This window comes from Stenella coeruleoalba (assembly GCF_951394435.1).
Source record: "Stenella coeruleoalba genome assembly, chromosome: 6".
NCBI classification, from domain to species: Eukaryota; Metazoa; Chordata; class Mammalia; order Artiodactyla; family Delphinidae; genus Stenella; species Stenella coeruleoalba.
Genome location: NC_137151.1, coordinates 103,896,669 through 103,922,676, shown reverse-complemented (window position 1 = coordinate 103,922,676; position 26,008 = coordinate 103,896,669). Strand labels below are relative to the sequence as shown.

The 26,008-nt window shown below is 36.9% G+C and overlaps 1 long non-coding RNA gene across 1 annotated transcript; it reads left to right on the top strand.

The window, feature by feature from the left end:
- Positions 1 to 961: 961 nt before the first annotated feature.
- Positions 962 to 24,860, top strand: LOC307187601. The gene is made up of 3 exons (XR_013828661.1): positions 962 to 1,340; positions 3,770 to 3,942; positions 22,801 to 24,860. It is a non-coding gene; the product is annotated as an uncharacterized lncRNA (long non-coding RNA).
- Positions 24,861 to 26,008: the final 1,148 nt, after the last annotated feature.

Genomic DNA, 26,008 nt, shown 5'->3' with positions numbered 1-26,008 from the left:
GTGGGAATAGGGTGTCTCTTTTCCTATCACTTGCATCCATGAATGTCAGGGAATCAGAGCTTAGTCGATTTCAGTTGTAGTGGCATGAATACATGTTAGGATGAATTGTTACATCTGCTTTTTTGTCTAGTATGTTTCAGGAATGTTACATGCACAAATATTACTGAATCCTTACAATACCTTTTTCTGATATGTATCATCATCTTCATTTTACAAATGAAAGAAAAACAGAAACAGAGACAAAGCTTCAGAGGAAAAGTAAGTTATCCCTGGTGACACAGAAACTAAGAGACAGACAAGGAATTCAAACACAGACCTGCTGTCGCTGAAGTCTGTGTACAGTACGCTTTTGTAGGATACCTGTGAAAGCTCTGTGATTTCATCCAGTTATTGAGCTCGTTGGTGTATTTCTCTCTCAAAATTCTGTCATCTCATTCCACTATGCTTTATACCCACCCATGCCTTGTCTAAGACCATGCCTGTGTAGACAGCAAAATCTCAGGCTGGAGCTGAGCTGTTTTCCATGGTAACCGGCTGTATCTGAGACTGGGTTCAGTTCAGATGTCAAATCACACCAGAAACACCCTGGAGAGACTTGGGAATTATTCATAATTACCACCAATTGAAAGTGATGAGAAAATTGGTGCTGTTTCCCTATCAATCTCTAGAAAGATATTTTTAAAAATTCTTACTGTGAAAATTTGTCCCACAAGCTTCAACATTAATTCTCAATCTTTGTTTTGCAACACTCCAGTATGCCTCCAGTTATTTCAAAGATTGCATTAAAGTTCTTAATTCCCAAACAAAATTAAATGTGATTAAAGTTGGTTTTCACTTTTTCTTGTGGAAAATTTCAAACATATTCAGTAGTAAGAAAAGAGCAACGAACCTCTATGGACCCATTGATCCAGGTTCAACAGTTATCAATAAATGTCAAATCTTATTTCATTTATATCCTCCCATTTCTGCTCCATGCCCACCACAGGAGTATTTTGTAGCAAATCAGATATTGTGTCAGATCATCCTGGTCTTTTTTAAACTTTATTTTATGTTAGAATGTCATAAAAACAGTTAGACAAAAAAAAAAAAAAAAAAAAAGAGGAACACAGGAATAATATGAAACAAAGCCCAGCAAAATGCAGTGAAAAGTCCTCATTTTTGTTTTACTCAAAGAAGACAAAAAACATGTCTCTTTTATTCATTTTGTACAGAAATCAATATTTAATATATCTTTACGATGATTATGTTGACGATGACTTCCCTACAATGTGTGGCAAATAATTCCTGAGTGGGCATCAGACACTGAAGGAGATAGACTAGGTTGTAGCAGTCCCCAGATGGTAAGAAATTGGGAATCATTGATGATGTTGTGATATCAAGCACTATTTTGTTTTTTTCATTACTGACCAAATACAGGGGGCATTTCCTTACAGTGCACCGTGGGAGGTGTTCTTGGCAGAAGAACTCTTTTGTATGCTGTATATTATGTTCAAGATAATCTATGTAGTAGCCAAATAACTCCCACATTGAAACCACTTTATTGAGATTGATAAAACGGGTATTTTAGATTCATATTCTTTTGTGTTTCTCATCAGTAACTACTGATAATAGAGCTGCACTTTTATTATGCCTTTAAGTGTCAAGCTATTGAAATAAAGATTCTTTTCAACATGCATTTCAATGGTAATAAAAATGTCTTATTTACTTTACAGTTCTTTTTATGTTGTAGAATGTGCCTAATTATCTTTAAAAGTGTTTTTGTTCTTAAGCATATTGATGGCATTGAAAACACATATAAATTGGTTAGTAATTTAGCATAACAAAAGGTCAAATAATAGAAGGAAATGTTCAGTATCATCATTTTTTAAAATAAATTCATTTCAATTCCAATATAAAATATCAGTGTAAAATCTGGGCAAATGTATGCCTCATTAACATCCAGAATTAATTCCAATATTGTGATCTAATGTGAAGCAACAGCTGTCAGTTCTTAAAAATGCAATAAGGAAATTAGGCTGTACATCAGTTAACACATATAGAAAAAATGTTTTTACATTTTATAAGATTTTGGAATGCCTCAAACTCAAATCATAGTAGTTATAATAGCTTTGGTTGAAAAGTAGTATCGTTGGTGTTCTATTATATATTTTGACTTTATAATTTAAAGAAAGTGGGCGGCTCTAGATATTAACATACTCTAAAAAGAAAGTTTGTGTTCATCTTATAGCATTTTTATTATAAAAGAATACTTCTATAAATCAAATATACACAGTTAAGTTGTGTAAAGGTAAATTGAGTAAGGACATACGGTAGCTAGTGGATTCTGACTTTTAGCTCTCATAAGAATCCCCTGGAGGGCTTTTAAAAACACAGATTGCTGGACCCCACCCCACAGTTTCAAATTCAGAAGATCTAGGGAAGACCTCAGTATTTTCATTTCTAACCAGTTTCCAGGTGATGTTGATGTGCTGGTCCAGGGTTCTCACTTTGAGAACCACTGCAGTAGCCTAATATGTTCTAAAAATGCAGGACTTAAAATTGTAATAATTATGAAAATGTCTTTTTTAAATTGGATAGTGCATGGGAAATAAATCAAGAAGGTAGATGTTGCCACTAATTCTACTTCTTTCCCTAATCACTTCACTCCCTCTCTAGGACTTCTGTTTCTCATCAACTATTACACATGTTTTCTCTTCTCAAACTTTGAAAACCTCACCTCTTCTTCTACCCCTTAGATGATGACAATACTTTAAATTTTCCTGAATGCATTAATGAAATCAGAAGAGAACATTATCCTTCTGCCGCCATATTTACCTCATACATTTTAACGTTCATCGTCATACAATGGACGCACTCCCCTGTTCCAATCTATAGCCATCCCCTCCACTTATGTACTGCATCTCATTCCTACCTCCTTAAGAATTTGCTCCCACAATGATTCCTTTCCCTCTCCTGGTTTTCTTCTTATCTCACTTGCATCACCTTCATAGTTGGCTTTGCTGGATTCCCCAACGTTTATCTACCTTAAAGATAAGACTAGTTCCTAGATCCTTATAAAGTATGTGTCAAGAGAGTTCACCTGGGGAAAGAAAGAGAGAAGCATTTATCCATTGGATCCCATCCGCATTGGTCGAGCGCTGCCCCATAAATCGTCATCTCGTCTGCATTCCAAGATGCGAGTGCATGCGTAAGAAGTGGGTTCCCTCAGGTGTCCCACAACGTGGTATCAAAGAAACCCCTGGCTGGATGAAAGCTAAAGAACCCCCCCATCTAAGCCTGATGTAAGATGTGGTCAGGTTGCCCCTCTGTTACACACCTGGTTTCTGTGGCAGTGGCTAAAATAAGACGTGAAGCTAAGAAGATTTGCTTTGATGCACGAGGGGAGTCCATTCCATGTTCCTACATCATACATACTTGCTGACTTTAATAAGAAAGGAAATTCTTCAGAATTGAGCTGGAGGCTGAGGCAGGGGCTTGATGGTAACTGATATAGACCAACAGCCTAGTTTATGCCGTGCCTTGATAAACTGTAAAAGCCCATTGTTCTCTTCAGGAATCTCTAGGTAACATCAGGCTTATTGTCACCCATATGTAGCTATGAGTTAATTATTAGTCTTTGTTGTACAAGCAAGACAGCTGTAATAGTTCACTTCTGTACAACCTGGAAATTAAATGTATTAAAGGCCATTCACATGGTCATGCAAGCCCTTTGAGGTTGTTAGGGGAATTGAGGGACTCTTCACAACTAAATTTTCATTCCTTTCTTCAGGTTCTCATTTAGTCAACATCCCCTAAGACTCGGAGTTCAGAGACTATGACCATCTCTCTCCTCTACCCGGAACCATTCGTAGTGCTCACATAATGAAACAACAGGAGAAGCATAATATCCTGATGTGCCATCCCATGTAACTATTCTATAGAGCTACTTAATACATTGCTTAGGTAAGTGTCGTGCTGGACTTCACTAACAGCCAAGGGAATGCAAAGTAAAACAACAATGAGATACCCTTTCATTTCCAACAGAATGGAAAATTTAATAATAATAACCATATTAGTCAAGATGGGGGGAAACAGGAACCCTTAGCTGTTGCTGTTAGAGTATCAATTACAAACCCTTTGGAGAGCAATTTTAGAATACCAAGTATAAGAAGATGTTCATACACTTAGATCCAGCATTTAATGATACTTAATATAGGGGGATATTCATTTACTTCAACCCAGCAGTTTCTCTTCTGGTGTCTGTCTTCAACCAATTTATTCATGGGTTCAGGGATGTTTACTATGACATTGTTTATAAGAGTAAAAATGTGGAAATAACATTATTGTCCATAAGAAGTAGAATGCCAAACCTGGCACCCCTTCTCAAAAAGGAATGAGCGAACACAGGGTGATTTGTTCATAAGGTAGAATATTATACTACAGCAGTTAAAATGAATGAATTCGATAGACATGTATTCCTCTCTGTGTTAGTTCAAGCTGCTGTAACAAAATACTAGTGGTGGCTGAAACAACAACATTTATCTCTCACAGTTCTGAAGGTTGGGAAGTCTAAGATCAAGGTGCCGGCAAATCTGGGGTCTGGTGAGAACCTTCCTCCTAGTTTGGAGATAGCTGCCTTCCTGCTGTATTCTCACATGATGAAGAGAGAGGAGAAGCTCCCTGGTCTCTCCTTATAAATGCACTAATCCTGCCATGGGGGCTCCACTCTCATGACCTCATATAAATCCAATTAACTCTCAAAGGCTATGCCTCCAAATACTATCACACTGAGGACTATAGGACTTTGACATACGAATTTGCGGGAACATAAACATTCAGTCCATAGCACTTTTATATATTTCCATAATATGTGTACGTGTATCTCAAAAATAATATGTTAAGTTGCAAAAGGATACATACAATCTGATACAATAGATCATATTTGAAAAACACACGAAACAATAGGTTGAATTGTTTATGGAGGAATCCATAAGTAGTAAATGAACAAAAACATAACAGAGGAATAATGGATAACAACCTTGGGGTGGAGGAGACTATTTCTGAGTATGGAAAATGGAAACAGAGGGAAAGAGGATGGCCATATTTGCAAGGAGAGAGAAGAAGATTTTATTTATTTTTTAAGATTTTTTTTGTGTGTGTGGACCATTTTTAAAGTCTTTATTGAATTTGTTACAATATTCTGTTTCATGTTTTGGTTTTTTGGCCGGGAGGCATATGGGATCTTAGCTCCCCGACCAGGGATCGAATCTGCAACCCCCTGCATTGGAAGGTGAAGTCTTAACCACTGGACCACCAGGGAAGTCCCAGGATTCAATTTTAGAGAGAGGAAAAAGAGAGGAGAGAAAGGGTAGTAGGGTTCGGGGGAGAGAAAGATGTATTGTTTCTATACATTGTTTTGTTTTATCATAAAAAATATTTTATAAAAACTAGCATAGGTTTACTTTTGTAAAATGGAAAAGGCTTCATTAGGACTAGCTTTGTTGCTGCAAACGTACAGATGCTTCTCATAAAAGGTGAAGGAGACCACCACTGCAACTATGTATACAAGGTAGTTGGGGCCTTAATTCTTTTATCTTATATGTGTGTTTGCTTTTAGTGTTTGCCTTTTAAATTCAGGGTAAATTTCCACTGTTTTGCTGTCAGATATTGCAACAGGGCAGGCGGTTGGGGGGTGGTGAGAGTCACTGCTGGGGTTCCAGGGTATATCTCTCTGTTACATAGTTTTTCTTTAGTCCTGAAATAATGCACTGATTAGAGCACATCTTTCTCGGCTACAATTATATCATACTCTCTGATGAGACTTAACCCACTGTGATTGGAGTACATAGAACCCTGCACTCATATGTTTAGTTAGTCTCATCCATAATGAGCAGAACATCCGTCCAATTTTTGGAAGAACGTCTAATTTCAAAGTAGCTTTCGAGGGGAGGTGTGGTGAGCTGACTCACTGTCATTACAATGTACTTACGTATCTCACTCAACTTGAGAATACTTACATCAATCTTTATATTCAGAACCGTAATTAAAGGTCGAGAAAGCATATGTAATTTTTATTCAGTAGTTTCAGAGTCACTCCCCCACTTGCTGAGAAAATCTAGACATTGAAATTATCTTTCAAAACATGAAATTTGAGAAGGGACTTAAAGTATACAAGAAGGAAAAGGAGAGAGAAAGCAAACTGCCACTGTTAGGATCGAATAATCACAGAAAAAGGTGATTTTGGTAGGTGATGTAGAACAGGCAATGAGTTTTTAGTCCGGTTAAGAAGTTCCAACCATCAGGATTAGGAAAAAAAAAGAAAGTAACTCACCTAGAAAAATTATCTGTGTCAAGAATGTAGATAAATGGAATATTTTAGTTTGGTTCACTGTTGAATTTCACCTGGAAATCAATCAAAATGTAAAGGTTTTGTTTGCTTGTTTGTTTGTTTGTTTTTGCGATACGCGGGCCTCTCACTGTTGTGGCCTCTCCCGTTGCGGAGCACAAGCTTCAGACGCGCAGGCTCAGCGGCCATGGCTCACGGGCCCGGCCGCTCCGCGGCATGTGGGATCCTCCCGGACTGCGGGGCACGAAGCCGCGTCCCCTGCATCAGCAGGCGGACTCTCAACCACTGCGCCACCAGGGAAGCCCAAAATGTAAAGTTTTGATTTCAGTTTCTAGCAGCGTGAGGCTGTTACATATGTATTTTAAACTCACCCACACAAGTCACTAGGAGACAAAAAGCAATGATCATGGTTGGGTTTCTCTGGATAAAGCAGTTATTTTTTGGTTTTGTTTCTTTTGTTTGCTTGTTTCTCCTGAGAGCTTGACTAGGCCCTCAGGAGAAAGACTTTATTGCCATGTTTAGTTAGCATGAGTTTCTGACTTTCTCAAGGCCTTTTCTGGCACAGAATTCAAGTTATCTTTCAGCTCTCTAGGCAATACTCCAAGTTCACTTCAACCACACCAGGAGTTTTAAACCGTTGCCCAATCTCCTTTTCACTCTCCATCATACCATCCCAACCTCATTTCATTGTGTCAGGTTCTAAGATCAGTCATAGAAATCACCCTCAGCTCCCTTGCTTCTTTCTCCTGACGTTCTTGCCCCAAACCTGATGAAATTCATCTTTCTGCCTGTTCTCCACCTGTACCTGAGCAGCTCTGTGTAGCTAGAGAATAATCCATGGCCATACTGACTGGTCACAGTTTAAAATGATCACAGATTTGAGGTGGTTCCTCAGTGTTGTTCAGTAACCTTCCTGCTTCTACCAGTTCAGTTCCCCAGGCAGTCATTTTATACCTTCTCTTTGATCCTCAAACTTCCCCCTTGTAAGGAGATCTTCCTTGGCTACCCCATCGAAAAATGTACCTTGACTCCATCATTCTATCTCTCCCCTCTTTTTTTTCTTCATAGCATTTTCAGGCATTTTGTATATTTAGAATGCAAATTCTATGAAGGCATAAACTTTGTTTTTTAATAGATCTTGAAATAATTAGTAGATATCCAGTGTTATTTATTAAATAAAGAAATGAGATGCTCTATTAAGTCCTTGGAAGATCTACTCGATTTGATTTTTAGTGACCCAGGAAGAAGGATGTAGTATGAGAATTAGGAAGGTCTCTTTTGCAATGTGCGTCAGAACTTTGCTGATCCGAGATGTTCCACTGGTTCTTTAATGAATATATTTTTCCCTTCACAGGCTAGTTTATATTCACTTTATTCCCACACTTGCCACAATATTCTGTTGTTATAGTTGATAGATAATTTCCTGTTAGGTAAGAGCTGCACTCCATACACGCACATGTAATTTCACGATTGCTGAGCAAGCTTGACAGCATTTTTTGGTGTTGATTTTGTCTTTGATGATTCTATGAAGGAAGCGCATTTAAATGTTAACATAATACAGGGAACACCCTTATGTTAAGAGTCTTTTCAGGGTAATGATGACTTATACCTTGTTCATCAATGAAGTAGGATGAATATTAACCAAGGGAACTTGTTTATTTGGCTGATAAATTGATGTTTCTGATAATTGGACAAAAATATTCCAAAGAGAACATGAAATATTTCAGCCCAAGATTATTGCCCTAAAGAGGTGTTTCATCCTTAATGGAGCAAAGAAGATAGAAGATAAAAGGCACTCATGCTGCATAGACTTCCAAAAGTGTCATTTTCCCACCCATTTATTGTCTTTCTTTCCATTTTAAATCCAGTGAGGACCCAGAATTTAGTGCTAAGGAAATCATGGAGCACAGGATGAATTACTTAATATGGGTAATTACTTAAAGTCTTGAAAATGACCCTGGGGTATGAAAGCAGAATCTCATCAAACATCTAGATAGTGTACCAGATACCCAAAAGTCAAATAGTAGTCATGTACCTCTATAGGCTACGGAGATATCAAAGGCAATATAGCATCTACAAGCAAATGCCAGAGATTGTCTCTGATTTCATGTTATTGCTACATATATATTTGGGTGTAATTAAGACTCATTTCTATAGGAAAACAAAACAAATATGTAACTTTAAAAATACTATTTTGGAAAAAAGACACCTTATTCAAGTGTTTCTGATGAAGTTTTCTTCAGAACAAATTAAGAGCTAGGCTTTAGAACTTTAGCCTGATTTGGAAGTGGTATTATTTTTTTTCAGGGTAGCTGGGATTGGCATCGTCCAATGGATCTCAATTCAGTACATTTGGCTTCCAGTCCCTGTGCTGCCACTCAAGGCAGCAGGACAACACCTAGGCTGGCCAGAGTCTTTGGGCCAGTGACCTTTTGCTTTAAGTAGCCTGCTCCATTTACCCAAGAGTGCCATACAAAATGATCTTTTCCCATGTATTCTATAATGTGAAAAAAGTTGGGAAACAGTGGGCTAGATTGGTTGATATATTTATACAAAATTATGCTTTGAATGCCTACTATGGGAAGCTGGGAATACATTCTGGGAATATAGAGATGAATAAAAATTTTACCTCAATAGTCTCTAAGTGACACATCATTTCTAAAATTCTATCATTTATTTCTATTACTTCAAAATGGCCAATTTTAAGCAAAAAGATAATTATACCAATGGAAAGAGAGAGTAGAGATGACTGAGTGTGGAAGCTACAGAATATTGGGGCTTATAAAATAATATATTGGAGTTCATACTGCAACTGACTATAATCTTTTATCTCTTGAGGACACATTTCTACTTCTGCTTTCCTTTCATTGGATATGTTTCAAGCTATGTTTCTTCATATTACTTTCATAAGAGTTTTAAATAAAAATGTTATCTGTACAGAAAAGAAAAATATCTGATTTTTAGTTATTAAAAATAATCAGAAATTAATTCAAATATAGATGGCTCAAAACTTAACCACTGTTCCATAATATCAGTATTGTTAAATATTACAAATAGATTAAATATCACAAAATACTTCTTGAGGTATTCACAAATAAGTGAATGGAGTTATAACCTAAATAATAAATGGTCCTTAGCATCTCCACAAAAATAGAAAACTGCTGTAATGTGGTTGCATCCTCAGAGACCCTGTTTAGCTTCTTCATTTTTCTTAGCACTGTATGGTTCTCTCTAAGAGAGTATCTGTTTATTGATATGGTGCTTGGCAATCACAGCAGATACAAAAGAATAATAAAATTTGGCAACAGATTGGAAGTCTTAAATGAAAATGTGGCAGCTCTGCATGAATACAAACTCTTTCCAGACAATTAAAAGAGCACATGTGTTTGTATTTTATACACATCCATCAAAAAATATTGAAAACAGTTTAAAACATTTCTGACAAAGTAAAACTTTTTAACAATCAAAAATAGGTTTTAAATATGTATATTTGATTTAAAATAGTGATATTGTAATTCTGAGTATGAACTTCTTTTAATGACAGTTCTGGTAGATAAGTATTTTATTATACTGTGTTTAACAACAACATTCTCAAAAATATATAGTGATAAAGGATCTGGTTTCTCTTTCTTATCATGGTTTATTATAAGATTCTTTACATATTTTGATCCCCTACTAAGTGGCAGTTATGTTGGATATATAGTCATCACCTGCTTGGTGTCAGTGACAAAATCATGAAAATCTGATACTCTGTACAATAGTACTGACTGGTAGACTATTCCCCTTTCTTTAAAAATGTGAAATATTTTAAGGTGTTTCTTTTCCACTCATAGCCCCCATTCAGTTTCTTAAAAGGTAAAGAAGACAAAGTAAACTGCCTGTGTGTGAGTTACACACACCATGTTAAGAAGCAAAATAATTAAACTGTCAATTATTGATCACCAATCAATATATTGTTTCCCATATATGTGTTTGGAAGCATACTATATATTTCCTTTGTTGACACCTTGTTTTCAAAAGGTCTAAATGTGATTTTGATGGTCTAACAATTGTATTTGGAAGGTAATTAGAGATATTTCCTACACATTATTTTGTTAAAAGTGTAGTGAGGGCTTCCCTGGTGGCGCAGTGGTTGAGAGTCCGCTTGCCGATGCAGGGGACACGGGTTCGTGCCCCGGTCCGGGAAGATCCCACATGCCGCGGAGCGGCTGGGCCCGTGAGCCATGGCCGCTGAGCCTGCGCGTCTGGAGCCTGTGCTCCGCAACGGGAGAGGCCACAACAGTGAGAGGCCCGCGTACCAGAAAAAAAAAAAAAAAAAAAGTGTAGTGAGTTTTGAGCATTACATTGTTTCTTTGTAAACATCAGCCAAAAGCATTATCTTGAGAAATACGTACATTCCATGAAATTTGTGTACTCTAAACCAAAAGGCATTCTACAAAGAAAGTGTTAGCTGGAAGATATTCTGGAGGATGTGCATATGTTCGCTCCTGTACTTTTCACGGGTTCCAGCAATTAGCCATTATTTTCCCCTTTCACAGAAAGGAAAGTTGAGATTCAGAGAGCTTAAGTGACTTGCAGAAGGTCTCTTACATGCTGAAATTGTCCATAAAAATTTTTACTGAACTTTACTTAAATTTATTTATTGAGGTAGTTTGTTTTGATAATTTCAGGAATCTAGAGCCAGCTGGATTATTCCCTTTCATAAAGAATCTTCTTTCTCCAAAGTCCCTTCTAACATTTCATTTCTTGTGAATACTGAATAAATATTTGCTGACTCCTATGGGTTCAGCTCCTGGGATTTCTTTCATTTCAAAAGGAGATAAGATGGTAACTCTGGTTTGCCCAATTAAGAGAAAGAATAGTAACTCTGCCTTCCAGATATAGTGTTGTACTTCCTGTATCTAAATTATACTATTGCATTTAAATCTATATAATTTCCATGTATTCACATTCAATTCCCTATCTTTTAAAATTATTTTCTAAAAGTACGCTATTGATATTTTACATTCAACATTTTTTTCTCTTTTTCTTGTACCTTATCATCCTTATTTTTGTACTATTATCACAAATAAATATTAACTTATATTGTGGCAAATGAATTTTTTTTTTCAATTTCTTAGCTTGGGTGCAATTCAGTAATTTCCATCAAAATGGTTACCTGGAAAGTCATTCCTGTCAACATTATCTATCTGAACGAAAGACATCATTCTATTATTCTATTTTCAGAAACTCAATTTCCTAGATTTGTGTTGAAAACCCATGATTACATAGTGGAAGGCCAACATGAGTCTTCCAATTAGTACTGCATTTCACCAGATAACCAGGAAAAAATGTCTTAGATTAGTAAATTTGATGACTTTAAACACATTTCTCTTTCTAAGTACCTGGAATACTCAAAACAAATGGTTGATTTATGCTGACCTGCTAGCAGCTAACTATATAATGTATTAAAATAGCGTTCTTGCATTCTCTAGAAATACAGGGGTTCAAGTTGGTTTTCACTTCAACCATTTTTTTTCATACATAAAGCTGAGAAGTTCCTGAAGGTATTTTCAATATGCTAATTTATGGAGAAATACAATATCTTTCCCTTTGCCAAAATTTCTGGAATTTTTACTTTTTCAGATGACTGTAAAATCTAATCCTTCCTCATACAGAGAATAGTGTTTTTAGTGACTTTTTTTAGTGCTTCTCAATATCAAACTCTCACTAAGAACTGACAGTTTATTTATTAAAAAATTTTTTTTGAACTATAGTTGATATGTAATATTATATGTGACTGGTATAAAATATAGTGACTCACAATTTTAAAGGTTATATTCCATTTATAGTTATTGTAAGATATTTGCTATATTCCCCATGTTGTACAATATAGCTCATTTTATACCTAATAGTTTGTGCCTCTTAATGCTTATTTTATACCTAATAGTTTGTACCTCTTGATCCCCTACCCTTGTCTTGCCCCTCCCTGCTTTCCTCTCCTGACTGGTAACCACTAGTTTGAAGAACTGACAGTTTACTTTTAAGTTCAGAAACAACTGCAGTTTAGACATACTTTTTCCTTCAGGAAATTTCACCAGTGCTTTTCTACAAATGTCCATAATATTTCTTTTTTTCTATTTACTCAAGAAATCTGTCGTTTGATTCTCTGGCTTATGTTCTGTGACTTGGGTCTGTGCACGTTTCTGTCCCCCTTTCAGTGTTAAATATTCTCAATGACTGCATCAGCTTTGTGGTCTGATGACCAGGTGAAATTCTTTAGAATCATTTTCCTTAGGCTTTCTAGGCATGAATCATCTTCACTCTTCTGAATGGAAAATTTCATTAAAATGCATAGGTTTACTTTAAAGAAAATTGTTTAAATTGATTAGTTAAGAATTTTGACAATCACAATGAATCAATGCATATGGACTCTGTATTAATATAATTTCCCTGTTTGCTTGGACCTTTATTTTCCTTTATTCAACTGAACAAATATTTTTCAGTGCTAATTCAAAAACTTGTGCTAGACAGTGTAGGAGATAAAAAATGAAGCATAAATCCTACCCTCTGGGAGCTCTTTGCTTAGAGGAAGATTAGGCATATATAAGGTAACTATTCTATTAAAGTGCTGTCCCAGAAGTGTAGATAAAAGTCTAGGTGGAATAATGATACTCTTTTTAAAGAGTACTTACTTTCAACAAAGTAGTTGTGTTAGCTAAGGTAATGCTAGCTGCTGTAACAGAGAGCTGCAGAAACCTCTGTGTCTCAACGTAGCAGATGTTTCTCACTCACAAAGAGTCCAGTCAGCATAAGGATGAGGTGGCATTTGGGGTTCTGCTCTATACATCACTCAAGGTTCCAGGCTTCTTCAGTATGTGGATTTCAAGGTCCCTAGAGCTTGATGTCTAAGAGGAAGGCATGGGAAAGAGAGCATATATAATATGGGTGTTTTTATGGGCCCAACCTGGGAGTGGTATACATCACACTACATTTTGTCGTCAGTGTTATTGGTTGAATCGTGTCCCCCTAAAATTCACATGGTGAATCTTAACCCGCACTATCTCTGAATGTGACCTTATTTGGAAATAGGGTCATTGTAGACATAGTTAACTAATCCAATATGACTGACGTCCTTATGAAAAGGGGGGATTTGGAGACAGATATACAACCAGGGGGAATACCATGTCAACATGAATTCAGACATCAGAGATCAGAGTAATGCCTCTACAAGTCAAGGAATGCCAAAGATTGTCCCAACCAGCAGAAGCTAGGAGAGAGGCATGGAATAGCTTCTCCCTCCCAGCCCTCAGAAGGAACCAACCCTGCTAACACCTTGGTCTTAGACTTCTAGCCTCTAGAACTGGGAGACAATAAATTACTCTTGGTTAAGCCACCCAGTTTGAGCCAGAGCCATCATGTGACCACACCTAAAAGCAAAGTCTCTGGAAACTGTAATTTAGCTATTTACCTAGGAGGAAAGGGGAACAAGTTTGGTGAACAGCTAAATGGTCTCTGCCACAGTCTGCCCTTCTGTCCACCTAACACCCATTTCACACTTCCTGCCACATTTGAAGCTTACACACTCTCCAAGAGAGACAACAGAAAGTTCTTTCCAATCACTGCAGCAGGCTGGTAGCCCAGGGTCTCTAGATGATGCAGTGTTCTTCATTAAGTCTGGGTGGGGCTTTTCATGGTCAGGTGACCTATGAACTGTAAGACAAATTGTTACCTTCCCCACTTTACTGCCTCCCCCCCACACCTGCCACAAACAGGATGCAATCAGGAGTCAGAGATCACATCAGCTATTTTAAAAGAGGATTTAATACAAGTGTTAATAACTGGTCCTTGAAAAACGGAGTCAAAATAAGAATTCTAAGAGGTCACAGAAAGTTGTAGCTACCACCACTAGGACATAGGGAGTAAAGGGAAGAGGTTTGAATTATTAACATTTAGAAGCTTGGAGAAGAGACTCTGTGAAGCTGAAATGTAGAATTCATAAAAGAGTTGCTGATCAACCACTGCTGGTATCTCTAAATTTGGAGGAAGGTGCTCTATAGGGCTGGGACCCCAACCTCTGAGGAAGGGACATTGCTCCACTGGTGTTGATGCCTCTGAGGAGCTGCAATGAAGCTGGTTCTGTGGGGATTGGAGAAAACTGCAAAATGGATTCAACTGCTGCTACTGAAATGAACTGCCACTTCCAGTGCGGCTGGTGTGGCACAGACACAAACAAGAACAAACGGGAAGTATAGTGTCTCTTCTTTCTTTTCCAGCCTTCTGGGCTGCCACAAGTATCCCCTTTGGGCATAGCATTGCCAGGGGACAAGCTGGCAAAGCAGAAATGTGGTTTTCAGAGCCTCAGGACGACATCACAAAGAAGATACTGTATAGGAGGGTGGGTTAGAGGCTGATAGACAAGACACCTATACAGTTCTCCATGGTGGAGCAGACACAAGACAACTACAGTAAAATTGCCCATTCAGAAAGGAGAAGAATGGGAGACACATAGCAGTCACTGGTCCATAACCAGGGAGGTGATTCAGTCAGCTGGGTAGGACGCATGAAGACTCTGTACCTTAGGAATGAGGGAAATTTCTTAATTAGGCCCCTGTTACACAATCTGGGAGGAACTTGATTTCCCATTTGTATTGGCAATTTCCAAGACTGTCCTCAGCTTAGATGACTTACTAGGAGGATTAATGGGACTCAGGATATAGTCATACTCATGGCTATGATTTACTACAGCAAAAGGGTACAAAGCCAAATCAGGGAAGAAAAAAGGCATATGGTGTAAAGTCTGGAGGAAACCAGGTAAAGCTTCCAAGAGCCCTGTTCCAGTGGATTCACATAGGATGTGCTTAACTCCCTCAGCAAGCTGTGATAATCCATGTGAAACGTTGTCTAGCAGGGAAGCTCATTAGCAACTAATTGCCTAGGATTTTCACTGGGAACTGGTCATGTAAGCACCTTCTGCCTAGCACGTACCAAAGTTTCAGTCTCCCAGAAGGAAAGCAGGTATTTAGCATAAACCATATTGCTTCACAAATATTTTAGGCACAGCAAGCCATTCTTATGGTGAGAAGGACCCTCCTTGAAATCTAAGTTTTCAGACACCAGCCTGGGGCCAACTTTGCAAGCAGGCTTTTCTAAGGGTAGCAATCTCTGTTCTGCTGTTTTAACTCTTTTCTGCACACCATTGTTCTCTAGATTCATGGTCTTCTCTATGGAGGTGTTCAGTGGGTACACCTTCCAAATTATCTCATGTGACAGTTTACCCAAATATTTTTTCTATTGCATATCCGTATTTGCAGGCTCTCTGATAATTTCTTCACCTCCTATTACCCATCCAACAAGCAGTGCTACATATTTTTGGTTATTGTTTGGCAGTGGCCCTCTCCCTTTTTAAGCCAAATTTTGTGTCTGTTCATATCAGGTCAGGAAAACAGAAACAACTTGAAGTGTTTCAAGCAAGAACGTATATTTGTAGAGCAGTATTTATTAACAGTAAGTTAGGTGCTTGCTTATAAATCCATAGGAAAGGTAGGAGGATTTAAAGTCAGAAATCCTGCTTCTAAATCTGTGTTCATTTCTCGCAGTCCAGAGATTGCAGGATCCATAGGAAATACCAGTGATGGTCACAGCTGCTCAACTTGGAGAAACAATAGTTTTGTGTTTTGTTTCTCTTTTACCTTCAGAATCCCATGCAAGAGACTCTCACTGATGGATTCTAATGGCAGGGATACTTGGAAATTTAGCTCCAATTTTTTAGCTCCTGCAGTACAGACCATAGAAGGGAGAAAATGACAAATTACCAAAGACAATTTAAACAGTAGTTTTTATTTTTAAGTATATGTGCAGTCACTATATTTGTATCAGCACACTTCATAGAATGAGACTTCTATAGTAACAAAACTAAGGAATAAACTTTGAGGAGGAATTGAAGCTGTCAGTGAGTCAAACGATACTTAACAGGTTGACAAATAAAATGGATAAAAGTCTGGTGATTATAAAGCAAATAGAAAGGTTTTATATCATACAATGTAAAATTAAAATAGATCAATGTACTTCACAAAAATGAATTTTGTGAATGGACAACATTATAAGCAACATATTAGTGGAACTGTAATTGTGAAATTAGCCATAAAATATTCATATAATATTAATGGGAATGGTATTTTTGTAGAAGTGCAAAAGTGGTAAGCAATTCATAGAAGAAAGTTTCAAAATCTATTTCCAGTATAAAATTTTTAAAAGATTTATTCATTTGACTTCCAATTGATCATATTTTACCTATTTCTGTAATCTATTAACATAATAAAAATATGTATTTTTTGTGTATATAAAATTTTTCTAGAGACTAAATACACAATTCCCAATGAAGTCAGTGTTCATTTGCATATGTCAAGGAAACATGATTCTAATTTGCTTTATTCATTAGTATAGGAATTGCTGTGACATCTGCTTCTTACCACATTTAGTGGAGTGAGTGATTTGTACCTGTGCTTGATGTTTTCCATTTTTCAATTCAGTTTACCTGCTTTCTTCTCCTGGCTGTCCTGTGCCCTGGGAGGTGGACCTCCATGGACTACTTCCATGGGTTCTCTTGCCCCTGGCTTCCAGTTGGATTTAGTCAGGGTATTTATATCTTCAGGCAATTTGCTGCAACTCCTGACAAGTGGCCTTCACCATAGAATTATTTTCTCCAGGTTTCAGTAACTGCTCCATCCTCAGATCCTTTAGGCCCAGGCTGGGGGTGGGGGTGTGGTGGAGGAGAGTGTAGGGATAGCTCCCCTGGGAGACTGCACTATCACTTGCTGTGCTCTTCCTGTAAACCCTATCCACACCTTCAAATTAATCCTTTTTATTAAACTCTCTTCAATTAGCAAGTTTCAATATGTTTTCTTCCAGGACTTTGATTAACATAATGCCCTTTGCAAGCTATGCTCTAGAAAGAATTGCTGTGACTAATAAAAAAAGAAAAAGATACTTATGCTCTAATAAAGCTAGGCTTCAGCAGTTTTCTAGATTAATGATTTAGGGTCTCTCTGAGCACATCTGGCCTTCAAGCCAAGTCTACAGTATAGCTGGTATTTAAACTACAAGTAATTCGTCTCTTGTTTAATCTATCAACAAATAACTTCCAAACTCTTACTATGTATGTTGCCCTGTGTTTGATGCAGATAACAGTATAGCAGTATAAAACATGGCAACTACCTTTAAGATGCTTTCACATTCCCTCTTATCTGAGTCTTTCAGACCCTTGTTTTTAATCCCTATTTGTCACTAGTCTAATGAGCCATACCATATGTATTTTATATATATATATATATATATATATATACCCACACACATATATAATATATATGGTGTAGATATAATAAAATTTAATGTACTAATTAAATAATATAACTTATTCTAAATATCCCTATATAGTAAAATAGTAAATGAATTATTAATCTGCACAATAATCCTGCTTATCTTTCCTTAGCCAACCTGTCCATTTTGGAAGAGAGAAAATTATAGAGAGGGGAGAATATATGATATTTTATTATTTAAAGATTAACTGTATTGTGCCATTTCTTCACCTCCTTCCAAGGCCAAGTGGAGCACAAACTGGGGAAAAAAAGAGTTAAATTATTTCTGCATGGTTCTTTCATAGTGATCCCCTCCAAGTTTTATTTATTTATTTTTTAAACACCTCATGGTAAATCTATCAGTCCTTTCTATTATGTAAACTTAACTATTATGTAAACTTAACTTACGTAAACTTTCTATTATGTAAAATTCATGTTTTATTGGGTAATTTTTTGTTAGGCATAAATTTGACTGGTTGAGTTGTAAAATTCAACTACCCTTGAATGGATAGTTTTTCAGTAGATTTCTACACCAAGGCCTATTTTCATAAGAAAAGAGTTCCAAAAGTGCAGGCTAAGAACCTTGCAGTATCTGTTTTCCTCCCTTCGTCCCCAACCCTAAGTGCTACATCCGCTCTACCACACCCAGTCACTCACCAAAGTCTTGCAGATACTATCTTCACGATATTACACTCCTTAATCCAACAAATGTTTACTGAGTGCTGTACTCTTCTAGGTGCTCAGGATACATCCATGAATCAAATGCAGAGCTCTGCTCTCATAGAACAAACATTCCAGCAGGGAGAGATGATAAACAATGGATATAACAAATCATTATACAGGATGATAGAAGGTGAAAAGTGCCATGAGAAATGACAAAGTAGAATAAGGTGAGGGAGGATTTCTGAGGTATTGGGTGTCCACAGGAGGTCTTACGAGGTGGTAGCATTTGAACAAAGCTCTGAAGGAGGCAAGGATAATCTGTGGATAATGCCCTCCAGGCACATGGAAGAGCCTGCAGTGATCCAAAAGTGAGAGTGTACTTGGCACATTCTAGGGATAGAAAGAATGGCTGAAATGTGGAAAGGTTCAGAGGTTGAACAAAGTGGAGAGGAGTGGGAAGTGAGGTCAGAGAGATAACAGGAAATAAGCTCATGTAGGGCCTTGGAGCTCATTTAAAGGGTTGTGGTCTTTACTGAGTGCAATGCAGAATCATTGAAGGGTTCTGAGCAAGGAATGATTTCATTTATTTGTTTTACAGAAAACTTGGCTGTGATATTGGGAGCAGAATTTGGTGGAGGAACGGTAAAGTGGAGAGAGTATTTGGGAGGCTACTGCAGTAATGCAGGCAAAAGCTTTGATGGCTCAGGTGAAGGTGGTAGCAGTGGAGGTGGTAGGAAATGGTTGGGTTCTGAATATGTTTCAGAGTGACAGCAGACAGAATTTACTGGTAGGTTGGATGTGGAACTTAAGAGAGGAGATCATGTTGACTGCAGGGATTTTGCCTGAACAACTAGAAGAATGGACTAGTCATCCATTGAGATGGGGAAACTGTAAATGCAAGATGATTGGAAACAAAAGACAAGAGCTCAGTTTGACATGATTACTTTCCTGCTCCTTCTGTTGGCTTCCCAAGGATCTACAAAATAAAATAATGAGAACCAACATTAATTGAATATTTTACATATTTTATTTCATTCCCTCTTAAAAGCAACATGATAAAGATGTTGTCATCCCCATTTTGCAGGTAGAGAAACTGAGGAATGCCATCTAGCACTTTGCATCATATATCCTGTCCTCTAGCTGTAGACATCTTCAAAAACGTCAAAGCACAATTATTCCTTCTTCCATGGACTAGATTATAGTGCTATTCATTTATTTGTGGTCTCTCCCTATGGGAAGAGTACCTCCCTGTCCCATTGATATCAGGTTTGGTAAATTACTTGCTGTGGCCAAAGAAGTATGTGTGAAAGTGATATGGACCAATTATGAGCAGAAGCTTCAACGAGCTGTGCTTTTCCCCCTTCCATGAGACCTGCAGTATACTAGTCCAGGGCTACTCTTTCAGTGTGAATCCTAGAATAAAGACAATATTGAACCTAACTGAAGCTTATTCTGATGAACATGTGGTATGATCAAGTACTGACCTTTTTGGTTTGTGAGCCATTGAAAAAGTGAGGTAGTTTGTTAGGACATCATAACTTAGCCTAAACTGTCTGACACATTCTCCTAATTCCTTGCATTACTTCTATTAATGTGTATGTAATGTGTATATACATATATATATATATATATATATATATATGTGTGTGTATATTTAGCAAGGATATAAGGTGGTTTACAAAGACATATAAAATAAATAAAGCAGCCCCAATTAAAGTCTAGGCAAATTAATGAAAACAAAGATGGGAATAATAGAGTAGGATGAAAGATGAAGCAAAAAATACATACCCACCATAGTGGGCCACATATATGGCTCTAAGTTTTCCAAAAGCTAAAAGCTAAAAGAGGGAAAATTTGATTAATTCTGAAGTTTACAATATTTTTGAGATTAAAAACTTGCCAATCACTAATGGAATGGATAAGTTTTCTGGATATTAGGACAAGACAGGATTTTTTTCTCCAGGAATTCTTTATAAGATAACAACATGTGTTCTATGGCTAATTTTAAAAGACATATAAGTTAACTGTATCATATTGAAGCACATTATTTAGGGATGAAATGAGGGTTGTATTGTGCCACTTACTTGAAACCTACCATATGTTATACCATATTATTTTCTAACTTGTAAAGCCTATTCCTTTAAAATCAGTAAGAATACTCTGGGGCAGGAAATGGGGATCTGATGCAGGATTTTCTATCTCTTACTAATTGTAACACCTTTTACAGAGCCATGGATACAGAAGTATTCAGTATTGATTTATTGATAATGAGAATATTAAAGGTAGAGAAATGAAAAAAATCTATTCACGATGCATGAATACACCTATTCATGACTACAAATTATTCTATCATGTAGATATATCTTAATTAATTCAGGAATTTACCTTGTTTGATTTTTAGATTTTCTCTACTTTTTTTATTGTATATATTACAGTGATGAGTATCTTTGGGTGTAAATTGTCTGCATGTGTACTCTTGCAGAGTAGATTCCTGGAAGTAAAATTACTAAGTCAAAAGGTGATTATCATATGTTTCCAAACTTTCTTCTTGAAAAGATGTGACAATTTATTCCTTCTGGTAGTATTAAGGGTATCATTTTTATCATATCAATACTCTCATCTATGTATTCAATAATGTTATACCCTAGAGGCTGGAGTATCCTAGAGGTTGGGACTTTTGTCCAGTTCAAAAGAAAGAGCTTCCTTGCAGCCATTAGCAAAAATTATAGTAACAAATGAGTCAAATTGGATTATTTACTGTTGTTGATTTAGTAACTTAATGAGGGTTACTGTAGTAAAAGTAAACATCATTAGGTTTGTGGATCACTTGTTACTATAATCTCTGTAAAACTACGTATACAAGCCTTGCAGATATTAGTATGTGTAACAGTAAATATATTCTAATAATAGTAATTACAGCCAGCATTTATTGAGTGCTTACTATGTTCTAGTCACTATTCTAGATGCTTTACATTTAATTCACACTCCAAATCAATGATATTGTTAATAATATTGCCCTGGAATTGATGCATAGGAAGCTCAAGTAATTTATCTAAGGTCACATAGTAAGTAACTGGTGGGACCAGGATGCTATTTTAGTAACTCAACTCTAGAGCTTGCCATCATATTGCCTATAACATTACTTAATTACATGGAAAAAAAGTCTCAAACTCAATATCCATATTCTATCATAAGATTAATTCTAAATTAATAGTTACATTGATAATTTGATGCTTATATTTTAACTTTTTCATTGTGAAGAATAACAAAGTTTTTTAGCATATCAACCATCTCAAAGTTTCCATCTAACTTCCACTTCATTTATATATAAATAAATATTAATGTACTTTCTTGCTGTTTTATTTTAATCATTTGGCCAAATTAATAGCTTTCATGTATTTCTTGATAAACAAAATTGTTATTCCTTGATTAACATTATCATGATGAAAACCTCAGCAGATAATTAATAAAGCTTTTGTGGTAACACTGTGAGGCTGAAAGAAACCAGCTGGGGAAACTACCACCATCTTCATTCAGCCATTCAAAATGAAATTATAATTTTAATGAGCCTTAAAATTATCCATTTGGCTATAAAGGAAATAAACCATACCTCACTTGGTATTCCTTTATGGCTGAGGAACTCAGTATTATATAGGCAAGAAAGAGTATATCATTTGTCTTTGATATGTAGACTGAAGCATGTAGATTTCAAGGAGAATTTCAATAAATTTAAACTGTTCAAATGTATCAGTAAAACTGAAAAGAGAATCTTTTCTGATGTGTGACCTTTTTGACCTTTTGGTGATACTTCTAATCCTTCATAACACAAAATACACACACACACACACAAACACACAAACATGCACAATAAACAAAAATCAATCAAAGCAAAAACACAATTTCTGAAGATCTGAATTATTACTTTTTTTAAATAGAAGAAATTTTAGCCTTAGGGGCAATATTCTACATTGAAAATAATCTGCGTTTCAGATTTAATTAATAAACTATAATGCTTAATCTTATTCACTCCACTGACTCACTGTTTGACTTTGGGCAAGTTACACAAACTCTTTGGGCCTTAGCTTGCCCCATCTGTAAAATGAAAACATTAGATCAGATGATTTCTAAGATCCTTACTACTTTGGGGTCAGCCTACCACAACACATACTGTGGGGTTTTTTTGTGGAATAATAAAAATGGCCCAGTTTTATTATTCCACTGTGGTGTAGAGTATCTTTATTGGCATAGCTGAGATCACGCTATCAGCCGGCAATTGCTGTAGTAATGTTATCAAGTATTTTTTTATTTGTCCCTTAGTTTGTGGTCTTCTCACTGAAAATTGAAAACTAAAGTAAGCATTTTATCATAACTTTTAAAGAGTGGTACTGTGAGAACAAGATAAATATTTATAAAGTGCCTAGTGCTGTCTATGATGTAGGTTTTCACTAAATGGTACCTATTATTGCCATTAAAAAGGACTACTTTGAGGAGCTTCCCTGGTGGCGCAGTGGTTGAGAGTCCGCCTGCTGATGCAGGGGACACGGGTTCGTGCCCCGGTCCGGGAAGATCCCACATGCCGCAGAGCGGCTGGGCCCGTGAGCCATGGCTGCTGAGCCTGCGCGTCTGGAGCCTGTGCTCCGCAACGGGAGAGGCCACAACAGTGAGAGGCCCGCGTACCACAAAAAAAAAAAAAAAAGACTACTTTGAGTGCTGAGGAAATTCTTCAGACGCTGACAAAGAAGAGGTGAGTCATTTCTTTACAAGTTAACTATTTGATATATTCAAATGGTTGAATGTGCTCCTTAGTGTGCTCTTGAAAACTTTCTTGCATGTATTTCCTTTGCCATACTTTCCTTCCTAATAACCCACTCACCAGCTGTTCATAAGCAACATTTGTTTAGGTCAGAAAAAAAAGATCCCAATATGGTATTTGAACTCCAAGTTTTTCTGGATTTGTTTGATGTGTTCCATATGTTTATGTAACATGAACATATTCATGTGGATGTTGTGGATGCACATATTGAACAATTTTGTATGTCAAATTTATGCCATAGGTTAGTGCTCTAGTGCCTGTGTAAATTAAGCCATAAGATTATAGGCAGGAAACACCAATTAGTTCTGCTTATTCTTTCCTACTGCTTAGAACAGTTGTTTACAATGATTTCACAATTCGTTTTAAAACTTTGAAACTGCACCTCCATTTCTTGTTTTGAAAGATATAAATCTCGTCTGTCTCATTGAGTTGATCTAAATTGTATTCCTCATAGGCTACCCCACCAGATAATCCTACCTGGTCCATCAGGGATTTTCTTTTTTCTTTCTTTTTAATATATATATATATATATATATTTATTTATTTATTTATTTATTTATTTAGGCTGTGCAAGGTATTCGTGCGGCATGCACGATCTTTGTTGCGCCATGTGGGATCTTCATTGCAGGATGCGAGATCTTTGTTGTGGCATGCGAACTCTTAGTTGCAGCATGCATGCAGGATCTAGTTCCCTGACCAGGGATCGAACCTGGGTCCCCTGCACTGGGAGCTCAGAGTCTTACCCACTGGTCCACAGGGAAGTCCCCATCAGGGACTTTCTGATGGGGTTGAATTTATACACAGATAAAGAATTTACTTATGGTAGGAAGAATGGAGTCCTATAGAGGAATGTAGTGGGTACATTCTCAAGGACCACAGAGATTTTAACTATCTTCTTCCCGAATACTCCTGGCCATTCTTTTCTGGCCTTGATATTTGCTTGTGACCAAGTGTCCTGACCCATAGCAGAGTCCCTATAATTCCAGAGATAGACAGGAGCAATTTGGGCCAAGTAAGGAGTCCAGTAAAAAGAACTCATCAGAGATCAGTGGGTTCAATAGCATTGGGTTCAATAGCATTGATTGAAAGGTGGAGAGGAAGAGTAATTGAGGAACTAAGGAACCCTATATGAGGAAATGTATATGGCATAATCCCAAAATGAAACACACATTTTTAATTCCTTCTTCATACCACAATCAATGATTGATCATTGTATTTCGAATTTTCACTAGAAAGTTTTAAATATTGATTCTAAATGTAGCTTGGGCATGAGAAGGTAAGTCACCATCATGTTCCTTATCTCCCATAGAATCCATTCTAAGGCTAAACTTCATTTCCCAAGAGGTGGATTTTTTTAAACTCTTTTAACTCAATCTTTTTCTAATGATTTTGAGTTTTATGCATGAAAAGCTGTGATAAATAAATAAATAAATAAATTTCTGTCTTTTGAATAAATTGATCATAGACAAACATCAAGGGTTTTTAGAAGCATGAACAGGAAATTGGATTTTAAGAGATTCTGTGTCATTATCTTAAAAAGATTAGAACAAAACAGTGTAAACAATGTACCTGAGAAAACAGAACTGTTTAGTTGGCTGTATTCGTCTTGACAAAGGCACACAAATACATCAAATGCATACATCCACTGGCAGAACATATAAAAGTCTTCAGCATTACCTTATATTTAATTTTAAAAATAAGTATTGGCCTTGCCCTTTCAGGAAATTTTTATGATTTTCTTCTTTGGCTGAGAATCTATATGACCTTTGTACCACCGTGCTAAGGAATACCGTAACATTGTTAACATTGATCTTTTTCTGCAAATGTTCCATCAACTTCTCTCTAAGGCCTTATCTTCCTTGTGGGCAGAGTTAGTACAGGCTACTGTACCTGAAAATCCATACTTAGCTTTCTATCTGTAGCAATTAATAAATGATTTTCTTTATCAGCCATTAGTCCCTATGCCATTAATCAAAAAAGGCCATTTGGTCTGGTCTTCAGTATGGCAGAACAGATGATGAATACACATAAAAACAGAAAAGACAGGGCTTCCCTGGTGGCGCAGTGGTTGAGAGTCCGCCTGCCGATGCAGGGGACACGGGTTCGTGCCCCGGTCCGGGAAGATCCCACATGCCGCGGAGTGGCTGGGCCCGTGAGCCATGGCCGCTGAACCTGCGCGTCCGGAGCCATTGCTCCGCAGTGGGAGCGGCCACAACAGTGAGAGGTCCGCGTACCGCAAAAAAAAAAAAAAAAAAAAACAGAAAAGACAAAGAAATTTCGTTTGAGAGGATAAGAGAAACAGTATAGACTTAAAGACCATTTCAAAATGATTCCTGGCCCTAGACTTTAATACCTGTTTCAACACAGTTTATATGCTCTAACACACATACAACAAGTTAACATTTTTCCACTCAGGCCCTGTGTAAGAGTTAAGAACCTTAGGTACTTTATCCCATTTCATTGTCAGCTAACCCACATCGACCAGCAGGGAAAATCATAGGTAAATTATCAGATAAGTAAGTATGTGTTTTATAACCTTTGATCTTCTCTCTTTGTGTTTCCTGCCTCTTTTGGGCGTCTCCACTCCAGGACACACAGTGTTTTATCCACCTTTTTTTTTCTTTATCATAGTTTTAGAGGTCCATTTGGCACACATAGTTTGACCCGATTTCCCTTGAAGTCCTGGATGCATTTTGTTCACATAAATTTAAAGCTACTTTACAGTAAGTGACCTGAAAGCGTAGTCATACATAGTCATACAATTCCCGAATGAAGTTAAGGTTAGGGAAGTGTCCGTCAATGAAAAGCAAAATAATGGATTCATTATTTCCTTTCAGATGTGCATTTTTCAGCCTATCAGACACATTTCTT